Genomic DNA, 15,845 nt, shown 5'->3' on the forward strand with positions numbered 1-15,845 from the left:
ATAGACAGCTCTTGACACTGAAGTCTTCCGTTTATTCACAGAACAGATATAGCATGAACAATAATCAGTCAAGCTTTATTTACACCATCCTATCAAGGTGCCATAACCTGGACTTACTGGCACCATGGCTAAAAGTTCAGTCTAGAGATTCACTCAATCCAATCCTTAGCCTCTTTAATAATGGTACTGCCAGTACACCAATAGATAGAGAATTCCCTGACCTTCAAAATACTGTTAATCATGACACTTTGATGTACCTCCAGACTTCCCACATGCTGTAGCGTGACAGACTGGGGATCAGTCATTGCATAGCAAATCTAAGCTTCAGGTATTTTCTGTTTTTATTTGCCAGTTGGAGCATTAAGACTCTTTCCATCACAGAGGCACCCTAGAACTTCTCTTTGTGCTGGTCAGTGACAATTCCAGAGAGGTACCACAGCAGTTAGTGCAAACACTAAAAGAAAAGGAGTACTTGTGGTACCTTAGAGACTAGCAAATTTATTTGAGCATAAGCTTTCGTGAGCTACAGCTCACTTCATCGGATGCATTCGGTGGAAAATACAGTGGAGAGATTTATATCTATATAAATATATATATCCGATGAAGTGAGCTGTAGCTCACGAAAGTTTATGCTCAAATAAATTTGCTAGTCTCTAAGGTGCCACAAGTACTCCTTTTTCTTTTTGCGAATACAGACTAACACGGCTGCTACTCTGAAACCAGTGCAAACACTGAGTCACATTTCTTTTGGGAAGGCTCTTGGTTCTGGAATCTAGGAATCTGGGATCTAGGAACTAAGAGTATGTCTACAGAGCATTTTGAAGACTAAGGAGGAGGGTGGGGTTTTGAGCTCAAGGTCCAGCCTGAGCCGCAATATCAAATTGCTGTCTGTACAGCTATTTTTATATCACTAGCATGAGCCCCACTAGCCTGAATCTGTTAACCTGGGCTGGGAAGCTCGCTTCAGAATGCTGTGTAGACATATTCTAGAAGGTCAGTGGAGACAAGAGAGTGTCAGTCTACTGAAGAGGGAAGAAGGGAGCAAATAACTGCTCCAGAGAAAGGCAGTAACAGACCTGCATATACTTTTCATTTCTCAATAACTTGAATCAGAGCAGCCCAGGGTGGGTCAAATACAGCTCCATATGAATGGAAAGCCTGATGTTACTTACTTTGGTAATGTCATGTGTTCACATGATTTTTTAAAAAGGTGGAGATATGCTTCAGTCTGGCAGAAATTGTGTGAGTAGCGTTTGTCTGACTGCAGAAAAAATGCTGAAACAAGCCATTATTCCTGGAGCTTAGCTAGAATTAGAGGACGTGCTGTATGCAGAATGGTTGCAGCTTGAGTGTAGTTTTGGTGCATAACCACTGCTGTTACAAGATAGCTCATATTCATAATATATAGAATAATAAATGGCCACGGGGGTGTAAACAATGTTGTGTTTATCTGAGGGGCTCTGCTGACGTCATTGGTTTATGAATGGTAGCAGAGGCTCAAGAGGGAAATGAGCTGTGTATTTGCTCTTTGGCCATCTGTTATTATTTATCTCACAGACTTCAACTGTTTAATATGTTGCTCTTACATTTTTGTATTCAAACTTTTTAACATTTTTGTATAATTTAACTTTACTTTGAAGGGACTAAAGGAAATGCTGTATCCCTGTCTTGAATGGGACAGTATCTTTCGGTGCTGGACAAATAGGCACTGTTACAGCAGAGTCTGTAAAGAAAGGACTTTATCAGTGAATGTAGCAGTGCTCTTGACATAAGCATTATAGAATATGTTTGGGATTTTATCTGCTCCTTACATCTGTCCGTTTAGTGATTCAGTTTGAACAAGCTTTATATTGGAGATATCCCTTGTCCTGAATCTCTTTTGAGCATAACATATAAGAACTGTCATATTGGGTCAGAGCAATGGTCCATCTAGCCCAGTGTTTTGTTTCTGACAATTGCCAGTGCTAGATGGTTCAGAAGGAATGAACAGAACAGCAATTTCAAGCAATCCATCCCTTGTAATTGAAGGTTTAGGGACACCTGAAACAAGGGGTTACATCCCTGACCATCTTGGCTAATAGCCATTGATGCACCTACCCTCCATGAACTTTCCTAATTTTTTTTTAACCCAATTATAGTTTTGGACTTCACAACATCCCATGGCAATGAGTTTCACAGGTTCTTATGTTCTTAAGTCTTTTATAAAGGAATTATTAATGTTTCATCTTACTGGTTTATAATGAAAAAATTAAGTAGTCATCATTACCTGGTTTACAGTGTGGTAATGCATTATACCACGTTAGCTTCAGCAGAGCTTTAAAATAAAATACTTTCTTTATAAATTTCTTTTTTTTAATTTAGATGTATATTGAATTGTATTAGTGTTTAATATCATCGTGACATGTACTCTTGAACTGTTTCTTCTTGAGAAGAGGAAAAATGTCCTTGTTTATCTATTCAGAAATATTTTGTAGACAGACCTCTGAGTACTTTCAACTTTTATAGATTTCAGAGTAGCAGCCGTGTTAGTCTGTATTCGCAAAAAGAAAACTTTTATAGAGTGTACTTTCTGTGAATCAGTTTTATTCATTTAAACCAGTTTATTTTAATCATTCACAAGCAGTGTATATTTTATGAACTAATAACATCAAAATGTTTGCAGGTACTGCAGTCAAGGATAGGTCACTGGAAAGGTTTTAAGAATGTTTTTTAGAAGATATATTATGGATCCTTCCCTAGGATCAGGTTTAGTATCATAAGTGACACAACCTCTATTGGAGGTCTTTATCCTGACGTTGCTGAGTGATGAACTCAATCTATTAGGCAATTAGAATCATATTCATTTGAGATGGGAAAGGCCTGTGTCTCTGTGGATCCTCTTGCTTACTAAGGGATTAATCTAGAAATGAAATGGTAATAAATGTTTACTACCTAACGGGAAATCTGCATCTTCTTATATTCTTGTGCAAGTAGGCTGCTGCTCTGACTCTTAAAAAAAAATTACAATCCCATCTGTCATTGCAAATAAAATGTCTGTTAAACTATGAAGGCGGAATAGAGTGAACTAGTGGAACATCCAGAAGGAGTGCCAAGATTTAATGCTCTCATTGCCTCCATTTCCTTTCCATTCACACACCCCACCCCCCATTTCACCTCTCCCGGTATATTCTCTGCATCCTCGTGTCACAGCAACTCCTGAGGAAGACAGAGGCTGTGTCAGTTATGATACATCCCAGCAGGGTATCTTGAGATAATCCTGAAAGATCCTCTCTATTAGTAACATCACAGGGCTCTGGCAGCACAGACCTAAAATGCCCCTGGATTAGTTAATTTACTCTGTGGCTGGGTGGGTGGGTAGGGGACACAGAGAGAGAGAGGGAGAATGTTTGTGTTACTCTTTGCCATGTTGTGGTTACCTCGTCTGTAAAAGAAATCCACCATATGCAAGGTGGATTTAGGTCCACACCTAAATTGCTTTGTGAAGAACTTGTGAAATTTTGATCATTCCTTACTCAAGAAACCAAAAAGACTTAATCTGGTTTAAAACCCCTGGGTGGAGACCCTTGCGGGCCCTTCTAACCCTATGGCTCTATGAAACCCTTAGTGCCTGTGCTCCCTGAAGTCATCCAATTCAATGTCCAAAGATCTAAACTTCTTAGTCTAAAGCGGAACCCCCTTTTCTTTGAGTTCCAGACTGACTGTCTGCTGTGATGCATCTAGCTTAATATTTATAGAATTTCTGCAGTTTTCTTTATTAAAAATAATGTGAAAAAAATCATGAGACAATTGCCAAAAACTTTATAGGCTCAGCCCCACTGGATCAAAGACTTGAAAGAAATGTATAATATTTTTGCCTCTTTTTGACCCAAGCAGCTTATCAAAGTTTTTTGTGGCTCTTTGGTGTTCCAGCTGGGTATAGAAATTGGTGATATTCACGTATTTCTTTCGTGCAGTTTTGTTTGTTTACAAAGAATGTACAAGGTCCTGTGTCTCTGAATGCAGATGGAATAAAAAGCAGGAAATAGTTTCTTTTCTCACAGCACGAAGAACAAGAGCATTTTTTCCCAACTTGCTCCCCAACACAAAAACTTCTTCCCAGGTTTCTTCCAGAATCAAACACTTGCTTTCAGCCGCTCCTTTAGGCGGTGCCTTTCCCTCATATGTCTACACTAGAAGTACTACAGTGGTGTGGCTGCATTCTCCCATTGGCTTAATTACTCCACCTCCCATGAGAGGCGGTAGCTATGGTAGCAGGAGAAGCTCTCCTGCCGACATAGTGCTGTCTACGCCGGGGCTTAGGTCGGTATAATTTACTTTACTGGCGGGTGTGGATTATTCATACCCCTGAGCAACATAAATTATATCGATGTAAATTCTAGTGTAGACAAAGTTTCAGTCTGTTCTTGTCTGATATCAGTTTCTGTGTGATCTCTCTTCCCATGCACCTACCCAGAACAATACTCAACCAAAAGCTCCTGGGCAGGTTCACATATATCTTTTGTCTTAGGTGGAATTTATGCTTTCATTTATGTTAATTGAAGGGTGAGTTCACATTTTCCAGTCTCAGTGAGGCTTTAATTCAACAATAACAAGGTTTTGCCCAGCCCATAACAATATGCTCCTCTGAGTCTTGTCTTCTAAATTAAGCTTACATTTTACTAATATAATGAATCGATGGTGACTCATAGCTACATGGCAGAAGATGTGCATAAAGTGCACTGTACATAACAAGCATATGCTAAATATCATGAAATTAATATCTAGCTATAAACAAGGGGCTTCAACAGTTTTTCTGGATGAGATTTTTCAGAGTTCCGTGTCACAGTCTGTCCTTCGGGTAAGAAACTGCATCCTGTCTTGAATTTTAACAGAAAAGGAGATTGGCTGGTGGGGGGGATTTGTGTTCTTATCAAATGTACATTGTTTTCTATCTCTCTGTTGCATTGGGCATGTGAATGTGTTTCATTGTCATAGCCATCTTCCTTCCATTACCACCCAGCCCATATGAAAGTACCTTGAGTGGGTTTCATACCCTGAAGCCCCAGATTTATTTTTTGCTTAAGGACGAGCAGATTTTATAGCTGTCTTTGGCACTAAAAAAATGTAACACAACAATGAGTCATTTGAGGAGAAATCTGGCATGTCCTGATTATATAACCTAACCCTGATCAGAAGGAGCAGACTTATCATCAGAAAACACAAACAACTTTGCTAAAAGGGTAAGGTTTTATCATTAGTCTATTATTTTATAGCAAAGCCCTAAAACGTTATACTTGTTTAACTTCTCTGATCACTGAGGGAGTTCACATTGCTGCCTGTGCATTCTTCCTTATTTGACTTTTCTGTTGTTTATTAATCTAATTTAGGTTGCTTTTTTTTTCTTCATAGTTTGGTTTTGAAATTGAAAGTCAACAGCTGTTGAATATATGTACAGACGTCAAAGATGATAGTGGGACCAATTATACCTTGTTACACTGGTGTAAATCTGGAACAACTCCATTTACAATGGTGGAGTTGCTCTGAATTTACTCTAGTGTAAAAGAGGGGAAAATCAGGTGTAGTGCTGCAAGGAGCTCAGTTCTCTTGCAAGGTTCTGAGCACCTTCAACTCTGCAAAATATTTTGCATGATCAAGCCCATGGTCTTTAATTTTCAGTGATCTAGATCCTGTTTTACTCTCCCATACCCCTTTGAGTTGCCATCTACTTTCCTCAAAACCTTCTAGAATAATCTATGGGCTGGTCTATACTAGCAAGTTAGTTGACCCAGTACATTGCTTAGGTGTGTGGAAAAATTCCAATCCCAGAGAGATGTGGTTAAACTGATCTAAGCCCCAGTGTAGACTTTGCTAGATCAATAAAAGAGTTCTTCTGTCAACCTAGCACAGGGGTGGACAAACTACTGCCTGCGGGCCCGATCCCTGCGGCCCCTGGGAGAGGGAAGGGCAGAGGGCTCTTCACGCTGCCCTCGCCTGTAGGTACCTCCCCCGAAGCTCCCATTGGCCACAGTTCCCCGTTCCCAGCCACTGGGAGCTTCGGGGGAGGTACCTGCAGGCGAGGACAGCATGTAGAGACCTCTGCCCGCTCCCTCCCCCAGGGGCCACAGGGATGTGGTGTTGGCTACTTCCAGGAACGGCACGGGGCAGGGTAGGCAGGGAGCCTGCCTTAGCCCCACTGAGCGCTGCTGCCACCCTGGAGCCACTCCAGGTAAGCGGTGCTGGCCCAGAGCCCACACCCCACACCCTTCCTCTATCCCAGCCTCCTGCCCGAGCCACCTCCTACACTCTAGCCTCCTGTCCCAGCACTACATTCATGACCCTGCATGCAATTTCCACACCCAGATGTGGCCCTCGGGGCAAAATGTTTGCCCACCCCGACCTAGCAAGTACTGTCTCTCAGAAGTGGAATTACTACAGCGATGGAGGAACCCTTTCTGTTGCTGTAGGAAGTGTCTACACTGAAGCACTGCAGCTATAGCTTATATCTTTGTCTCTCTGTCTGCCAGTGTATTCTACACAGTATCCACGCTATTGGAGCAATTACATTATTGTCTGTTCCACCTGGGGCTCAGGTATTCCTGGTCCATGACAACAGCTGTCATTTACTGATGATATGAAACCAAGAAAAATGACAGTCCTGAGGTACTGTGGAATACAGGAATTGGGATAGGAGGGGGAGGCCCAAATAGCTTAGTAAAATAAAAAGAAGCCTGAACATTGATCTTGTTCAGAAGTTTTATTAGCAAACAAGGGAGGAAAACAAAATAAGCAATTCCTAATCTATATTATGAAATATAATTTTAAGTGCTTTGGTTAGGCAGTATGTAATGCAAGATTTATGGCATGTAACCTGTAGCAATATGATTAATTTTTATAAGCAAAGAACTATTCTGTTTTCCATTTTGTATACTGTATTATTGGACTACATTCGGGCTAGCATTCTGCATAAGCACTTCCCAGAAAACCTGTCTACATTAGCAAAAAGAAAAGGAGTATCTGTGGCACCTTAGAGACTAACAAATTTATTTGAGCATAAGCTTTTGTGAGCTACAGCTTACTTCATCAGATGCATTCACTGTATTTTCCACTGAATGTTTTGGATGAAGTGAGCTGTAGCTCATGAAAGCTTATGCTCAAATAAATTTGTTAGTCTCTAAGGTGCCACAAGTACTCCTTTTCTTTTTGCGAATAAAGACTAACATGGCTGCTACTCTGAAACCTGTCTACATTAGGGGAGCTTGGGACTGAATTCTTTGAACCTGTTCTGCCTCCAGTCACAAAACTTGCAGAAAGACCATTCTGTGGACCCTTTACAGAAGGAACCATGCAGGGTTTTTCACAGAAGTGGGTGTCCAGTTTTCTGGGAAGTCTGTATTGTAAATACTACTACTACTAAACCCATTCTAGGAATGTCTGAGGGTCTGAAAGTGCTTTGCAGACATTAATGAATTAAGCTTCATACACACATTCAAAGCTTTTAACTATTATCCCTATTTTACAGCGAGACTGATTGAGGTGCAGCGGTTAAACAACTTGACAAAAGATGAATAGTTGGTCAGTTGCAGAGCTGGGAACAGACCTAGATCTCCTATCATGGTACATCTTTTGGTTTACTATTGCTGCAGTAGTATGATTCAAATCTTAGTTTGTGACAAACTTTTCCTCAGCTGTCTCTGAGCTCAGCATTTTTGTTCCCCAGCTTTCTTTTCTCGGTCCAGTAATATTTTCAGTTTAAACATTTACAGTTGATCACTACTGTGTCCCTTTAGACTCTGATTCCGTGCATCATATGAATGCTCACATGTGCACTGTTGCACACCAGTATTTTCTTTTGAAAGCGCCTGTCCCCAAGGCACTCTCGGGGCTGTCTGACTATTCTTCTGATAGACCCAGTTGGATGACAGTATTTTCTGCAACAGAATGTAGCAAAAACAACATTGTTTACAGTGCATGTTTTTTCTACATAACTTTGTGACTCAGGGAGTCATGGCAGTCAAAGTCTTAGGAACCTCATGGCTGTTTTTAAGGCTAAAGTCTAAATTCTCTCATAAAATTTCTTTTTCCACCTGAGGAAATATATCTATTCTATACCTTTATCTGGTTTCCCCTGCCTTTGTGACACTGGAATGTGCTCAGATGGATTATTTCATTGCATTGCTGGCTTATTGTGGTTTTGGTGGAGTTTGCATTGGCTGTGTGTTTTGGAGGCAGGATTGATTGTAAAATGCTGCTGTTGATTTTAAAAATATTTCATTGCACAATTCCTTCATGGTGTGTGTGTTGTGTGTGTTTTTTTTTTTAGATCAATCAATTTTTATTTATGTCTATATGCCCTTCAGTCTGCTGTCTTTCTTTCTTTCTTTTTTTTTTTAAATAACCTTCCTCAGTCTCCCATTTTCCGTGGTGTCCTTTGGTCATCATTCTTTTTTGTGCTCATTATGCAGGTGAAACTGACCAGTAGCAGTGCACAATGGGAAGGGAAAATTTTTTCAAATAATCATGCAGGCTGGTGATATACACAAACAGTTACTGAAACATAATGGAACTCTGGCATTATCTTGGGTATGTGCTAGGTCTCAATGTAGCTCCAGGTTCTACCAGTCTCAGTACTGGCACCGTGACTGAATCTGTCGTGTTGAGCTGGCACTAGTCCTAACCCTAGTGGCTGTGTTTATCTGATTCTTCCATTGGGGTCATGGATCAGGAATAGTGAATTTATTCTGCTCAGAAAAATATAAACACTGAGTTTAGATCAACACTACCATTCACAAACTTTACTGATTACATGTGACACAGGCTAGATATTCTCTGATTTCTTCTTCTTCCTTTAAGCAGCACCTTATTTGAGTGGAACTTCATTTGGGGTTATTTTGAAGAGGGGATGCTGGCATGGGTAATTCTTTATTGGTACATTCCCCCTCCATTAAGTGTTCCACCACTCCATATATTCTCCCCTCCATGTTATATAAATAATGAGAGCATATAGAGTGAGTTCTTTAGTTTCTGATGCTAGTTTTAATTAAATTGTTGAGTGAGATACTGTATTCAGGCAAAATATTCTTGGAACTATAGATTAGACTACAGTCTCTTCCGGGAAGTAACCATTTCTTCTTCTTTGTATAGTGAGGTGCCTAACACACTCTTGGGTGCACTGTATAATCAGTATAATAATGTGTGGAAGGTGTATGCGGGGATTATAGATTATAGAATTTCTGGATATCAATTTAATGTTTGGGTTTTTGAAATCATAAGAGAATAGGGAGATGCAAAGTCGCATGCTTTCAAATAATTACAATAAAAAGAAAACTTGAGTTTAATCAGTTAATGTATATTGGCCATAGATTACTTCTGTTCTTTAATGTAAATTAAAATGAAAATGTTGGTAATGCCCTCATAAAAAGACAGAAAATAAAATGTATTTCCAACTAATTGTTTTTGTCAGTGATTGATTTTTTTTTTTAAGTTCTCCTTCCTGTGTTACTAATAAAGCTTGATTTTACACCTCTTTGTTACTTCTTTATTGTTCACGAGCATTGTCTGACTTTTTATTATTACTCTGAAAATAGCCAGAACAGAGAGTTCTCATCTTGGGTAGGTTTTCCTTGTGTATTTTGCCAAAATAGTGTCTGTCTGTCTTTTTTTTTTTTTTTTTTTATGGAGTAAGTAAAGATTTTTGTCAGAATCACTCAAATGTGCGCTTAAGTGAGGTAGGCCATATTAGGTAGCTGAAGACAGTAATGATAAATTCAATACAGAAACTGAGGCCTTAGTAGCTGTATTACATTCTGGGTGCTTAATCATGGATGTGCATTCCCTTACATGGCTTACATTCTTAATTTCAAGTTGGAAATGTTAGGGTTAAAAATGTTAGTATCCTTTGTTTGTTCTCCCCTCTTCATAAGTTATGCTTTGTATGAAAATGATAGTCAATAACACCTGTAGTTTGACTTGATTTCTTCAGTGTCATTTTTTAAATAAAATGTATATTTGCTTGCCTGCATCTGAGGTTTTTGCGCACCTGGATTTGTGTGTATGTGGTACCGTAGTATGTACTTATCAATCACAGCGACTCTTGATCAAAATTATCCATGGCACTTCTTGTGGTGCAGAAGTTGAAACATATCACAGGATCTCTTTCTCCATGCTTGTCTGGCATTTCCTTTTGAAATTTGCCCCATTTCTTTTCTTGCCTTGGTTGAGTCTCCTAATTGGGAGAAGAGAATTAGCTATTGCATGGTAACAGGAAATTTGGCATTTTCTCACTTTTAAGCGCTTGACTTTACAAGCTAAATAACATTATTTTAACCTAAGTTTTTTGGATGTAATTATTCATAAATGCCTTTTGATTCCTCATGCCACTGATAATCATTTAGTAGGATAAAATTAGTAATAAGATTTAGTTGACCTTTGCAGACATAACCTGTAACAGACAGATGTGCTAATTAAGTGCAGCAATTTAGAATCCAGGTTTTGGATGCTTATAATAAATTGCCTAGTGTGGGGACTCAACTTTTACACCTATCGGAGAACTAAATGCAGAGGCCTTCTGGTGACCATGGCTAATTTAGTTGTAATTTCTGACTGATAAGAAGCCTATCAACCAATTGTCGAATAAATGAAATCCCGGCATGATGGAATTTCTTAACTTGGTACCCAGTTTTGACTCTGGTACACGATCTTACGGAATGGTGCAAGTCTGGCCACTTGCATTGGTGGTTCCCAGTGCTCCAAAATGATCGGGGCTATCGGTGGATCTTTCTAGAGCAGGTTGGAAATTCATGTAAAAAGGAAAGGCATATTCTGAGTACAGTAAACAAATGTCCAGTGCAAAGTATATCTGGAACTCCAAATGTCAGAACATACAAGTTTGGGTCAGCGTGGGGAGCCCTCCAAGGAACACTTTGCTTCAAGCAGGAAGTATTAAATGTTGATTTAATAGGTCATACTGAATCAATGCCTCAGCATGGTTCTAGAGAGTGCTGTGAAGCTGGAAGTTCTGCCTACATGTGACCATTAAAAAGCCAGTGGTATTTGTGATTAGAGTCAGGGTGCTAGCCACAGTGTTCTGGCAATATTCTAGGTTGATGATTGGAATTTGGATAGGAAATATCACCCTCTAGCTTCTGCTGAATAATAGTATTCTTCACTTCCAGCCCAAAATCATGTAATATTGTTGTCCATTGTTAATCAGTTGTTGCATTTCATCCAGAGGTGGCTACATTTCACTGCTGGTTGAAATGACCCCCATGTGTTTAAATTCTAAATAATTTTGGGATGTAAAGCACTATAGATATAAAAGATTTATCATTAGTCCCCAAAGCCACCTCCTTTAGCGTTTTGATTTTGTGTTCCCTTTGTCTGCATATCAATTACTTCCTGCATAGGCATTACCCATTGTAATTGATAGTGTGACTCCTAAATAACTCTTAGATGCTGATTATAACTGTGACATTACTCCATTTGAACCTACTCATCAGTATGGATGATTCAACCCCCAGTAGCTTATTATTTACAGCCCCCGTGCCTGAGGCTTCAAACAAATTCTGTTGTGTTTGCAGAAGAAGCCTTTTGATTTGAATATGTTGATTGTTCAAACCCAAATTAACCTCCTGATAATATTGTTAGTTTTTCATTTATCCTACATACAAATCAAAAATAAAATTTTCACACGTACACAATTGGATTCCCTTACCCGGGGAATGTTAAACTGTGGACTGGATGGACCCAAGGGAGAGAAGGGATAGATGCCTTTAATAATGTTTCCATTTTAATTTTTATTGACTTATAACCAGTTGCTTTCTCTCCGATCCTTGGGAGCATCAGGTTCATGGGCCCCACTGATTGCTGTCTGATCCCTTGAGACATTTTCTAATGCATTTTTGCTTATATTTGGAGTTTGCCTGTTTTATATCTGTAATATAAATAGTTTGTTTATAATCTTAGTGTTCATTGCAGAGTAATATTACTGGCTATAAAAGGGTACAGCTCTTCCCATCAGTTGACCTCAGAATAGTCGATGGAGCATGTGTGTGTACAATGGTCTTTAAAAAATGTGTTCCAAAACATTTGCAACATGTTTCAAAATATTAGGTAATCCACTATAGCTTTAAACATAGAAGAGAAGCCACATTGTGTAATGCATACTGCAGACTTGTTTGAAATCCTCAACTCAGTCAGAATGAATCCATATAACCTTTGTGTGTAAAAGAGCTATATATAGATGCTCACTGCAGGCAAGCTAAATGGTGCTGTGGGTCTTGAAGGCTCAAACCATGCTTAATAAACAAAACAAATATCATTCTTTTTCTTTCAAATTTTGTCATTTAATGGCTGACATCTTATTTAATATTCAAGGCAACTGTCTGGATAAAATCAAAATTCAGATTATAACTAACTGAACAGAGAGAGGGCGGGGGAAGAACTACAAAGAGAACTGTGTCATTTTAGCTTGCTTGGCAACCAGTCTCTCTCTTATTGCTTGTTTTTGCAATCAGACACCTGATGGATGGGAATTCAGACTCATCACACCTGGATTTAACTATCATAAAGTGATTTTTTTAAACCTACTCCTTACCCTTGGCTTTTTAACCTCTTCTCCTCAAAAATGGAAAATGCTTCTGCTTAAATAAATCATGGATGTGGAAGGTGAAATATAAAAGGAAAATGTTTGGTTTAGGTTTATTTTGTGGTAAACCTATCATTCTACTCTGTTTGGCATTCAAGCATGAATGCTTTCTAATCATTGCTGGGCACTATTCCCTTCCCATCATGTTTGACTCTGTGTAGCAAATTTCACATTCGTGTACTCCCACAAGACAATAGGGTGATGTGAAGTGTCCCCCACGTTTCTGTCTATGGATAGGTTGACAGGGGCGTGCTTCTCCAACACTCAATCAAGTCCATCATCTCCCTGATGCATCTGTTTTGAAGTCACAAAAAGCATCACCTCAAGTACTGCAGCACTGCAACAGAGTTGTGGCTTGGATCATCACACTTCCTCTTTCAGCATTACATGAAGCATCCTTTTTAAAGGCAAAGGCACACATAAGTGCATAGTGATTAGAAAGGGAGTGTAGAAGTTGAGATTCCTGGGTTCTGTTCCCATCTCTGCTGCTGAATGTGCGCTGGGGTGAGTAGTTAGTGCATACCTATAATTCCTCACAGGAAATGGGGGTTGTGTTGGAGGGGGGGAGAGCATTGATGCTTCATACTATAAAGTGCTTCGAGATCTTTAGCTAGAAGATGCTGTAGGCATGCAAAGTAGTGTCTCAGAGCAGGAACTGGAGTACATCATACTGAAAATGTGTTGGTTCCTTATATCAACTTTGCTGTGTGGTTTTTTTTTTTTTTTTTTTTTTTTTTTTTTTTTTTTTTTTTTTTTTTTTTTACAGTTATTCCCTTTCAAGCCTCCCTTTCAAACTGTGAATGTGGTTATTAATGAGGGAAGATCTGTATTCATTTTTCACATCTTTTGCTTTTGTCCCTCTAGGAAATCCTTTAGACTGAGATTGGAAACTGAACACTTACAGCTTCTGCCTGGTGGAAAAATGTCTAAGAGCTGACATTGTGTCTTCCAAACGAGAACATCTGAAAGCTCTTATGCATATTACCTACATTTCTGTTCCTCAGCACTATAAATAATTTAGTTCAGTTAGCTTAACTACTACTGGCAACTTATTTATTAAGAATGACTGAAATAATCATGTAGCTCAGTAGAACAGAATACAGATAGGATTTGAATATGAAGAGCAGCTAAACATTTTGATTATTATTTGAGGTAAATAATAAAACCTTACTACCAATATTCACTGCAAGTCTGCAATAAAAGTCTGGGAGTTAGCATGTGATCACTTGTAGTTAGTCAAATTATCCCAGTGCAATAGCATATTCAATGAGTTTATACTCTCTCTACTACCTTGTGTGTCATCAGTATTGCAATCAATAGACCACCCTAAATGTCAATAATTTGGGAAGTAAGACTGAGAAAATGCAACTTTAGTTCACCCTATTGTACAATGTTAAAATTATTGTAACATTTTGGGTAGATAGCAGAGTTTGGAATGGAACTGAAAATTCTACAATCTTCTATGTAATGCTTAGGAAAGTCAGTACAGTACAGAGAGGCAGTATTTTCTGGTGATTAGAGCAGGAGTTGCTGTTCTTTAAGTTTTATTCCTGTCTTTGTACGGAATCAATATATGACCTTTGATGAGCATCACTTAACCTCTCTGTATCTCAGCACTACTGATCTGTAAAATGGGGATAATAATTACTTACCTTACGAGGGTGTTATGTGGCTAAAATAATATCTGTAAGGGGCTTTTAGATCTTTCAATATACATCATTAGAAAGAGCTGTTATTACTACAAAGCTGTAGTATGCCTTTGCTGATGATGATTCAAACTTTACATTAGTTGTACATTGCCTTTGAAAGGCCATTTATTGAAAACACAGAATGATTTCAAATCTATCAAACAGAATTTGGCATACTGGATCAGACTGCTGGTCATCTGGTCTACTATCCTACATCTGGCAGTAGTCAATATACAGTACTTAAGAGAAAGAGCCCCACCCTGTAATTCACCCAGACATTTGAACAGTGAAATATATTTTATGGGGGTAAGGAAGGAGAAAATATTGCTTCCCAGTCACATGTAGTAAGTTAATACCATATAGCTGAGATGTCTTTCAATTGGAGTTGGTTTTTTAACTTCCTTAGCCCTTTGGAAAATGTCAGTCTACAGCTTTAAATTAGATTCTGCCGCCCCACCCCCACTTTGCAACATTGTAAATATTATAATGCACAAAGAATTACTTGGAACAGTTCTGCAACCCTTGCTAATGTGTAACCCCGCTGAAGTCAATGGACTACTCGCTTGAGTGGGTGCTGCAGATTGGGGCTCTTAACCCTCTTTTAAATCCTTCTACAATTATTTGTCTCAGTGACCTCCTAGAGCAGAGAATATCATGGTATGAACTCCACACCCTGTAAGAAAGCAATTAATTTTATTTGTTTGAAGTCAAGGTAGTTACATGATGTAGTACAATGCAGTTTTCTCTGTGCCTTTAGTAATCAGACAACTTGTGCTTGCTGATTAACCCTTAAATGTAATAAAGAAACTCAAATTAATGCTCCTTTTTAGTTAACTTTATTTGGATATCCTGAGTTTGTATAGTAGATCTCTCCAGATAGAAATATTAAGAAAAAATATAAAGGAAAACAGTTTTGAGAGATGGAACAAAATGAGTCCATCAATGGAATAAGAGTGATTCCCCACCACCACCCAAATGATCAGATAAAGCCTGAATGTGTGCTAATGAATTCTGCTGCAACATGAACTCTTCTAGAAAGTATTTCATTAGCACAATATGGTGAGAAGGGAAATCATCATATTCAGGAATCCTGAGCTGCTGTTTTTAAACTCTACCCCAGACATTTTCTGGGTTGGTTGATTAGAACATTTGTAAATATCACCAGAGCAGAAAGATGGTTTTCTCATCAGATTTAGAAGACATTTCAGGGTTCTGTATGGACAAAATCAATAATTTCAAAAGAAAACCTTATACGCTGTAAATAAAATTTGTAGCTAGTGTTGGCTTCTATTCAGATTTAAAATTAAATTAGTTTTTTTTTCAATAAGGCAACAGAGACTGAAGAATGGATTCCTTTATTTGCTAATGGAGCTATTATAAAGATATTGAATCATGCTGGGTTTCATATTGACTGAGAACCAAGTAGAGGGAAATCAATAAGACACTCTTTAACTTCCTGGAGAGCTTTTAAGTAGTGCCCAGTCAAGTAGGGGAACTAGTCATGAGAAGGTTGTTGTTGTTGGCATTAGTTTTCC

At 38.7% G+C, this 15,845-nt stretch overlaps 1 protein-coding gene across 2 annotated transcripts in view; it reads left to right on the forward strand.

The window, feature by feature from the left end:
• The window catches only part of PPM1E (protein phosphatase, Mg2+/Mn2+ dependent 1E), a 76,153-nt gene that overhangs the window by 21,799 nt on the left and 38,509 nt on the right, over window positions 1-15,845 (forward strand). The gene's annotated exons all lie outside the window — the stretch shown is intronic.

Source organism: Dermochelys coriacea, chromosome 17 (genome assembly GCF_009764565.3).
Source record: "Dermochelys coriacea isolate rDerCor1 chromosome 17, rDerCor1.pri.v4, whole genome shotgun sequence".
Classification (NCBI taxonomy): domain Eukaryota; kingdom Metazoa; phylum Chordata; order Testudines; family Dermochelyidae; genus Dermochelys; species Dermochelys coriacea.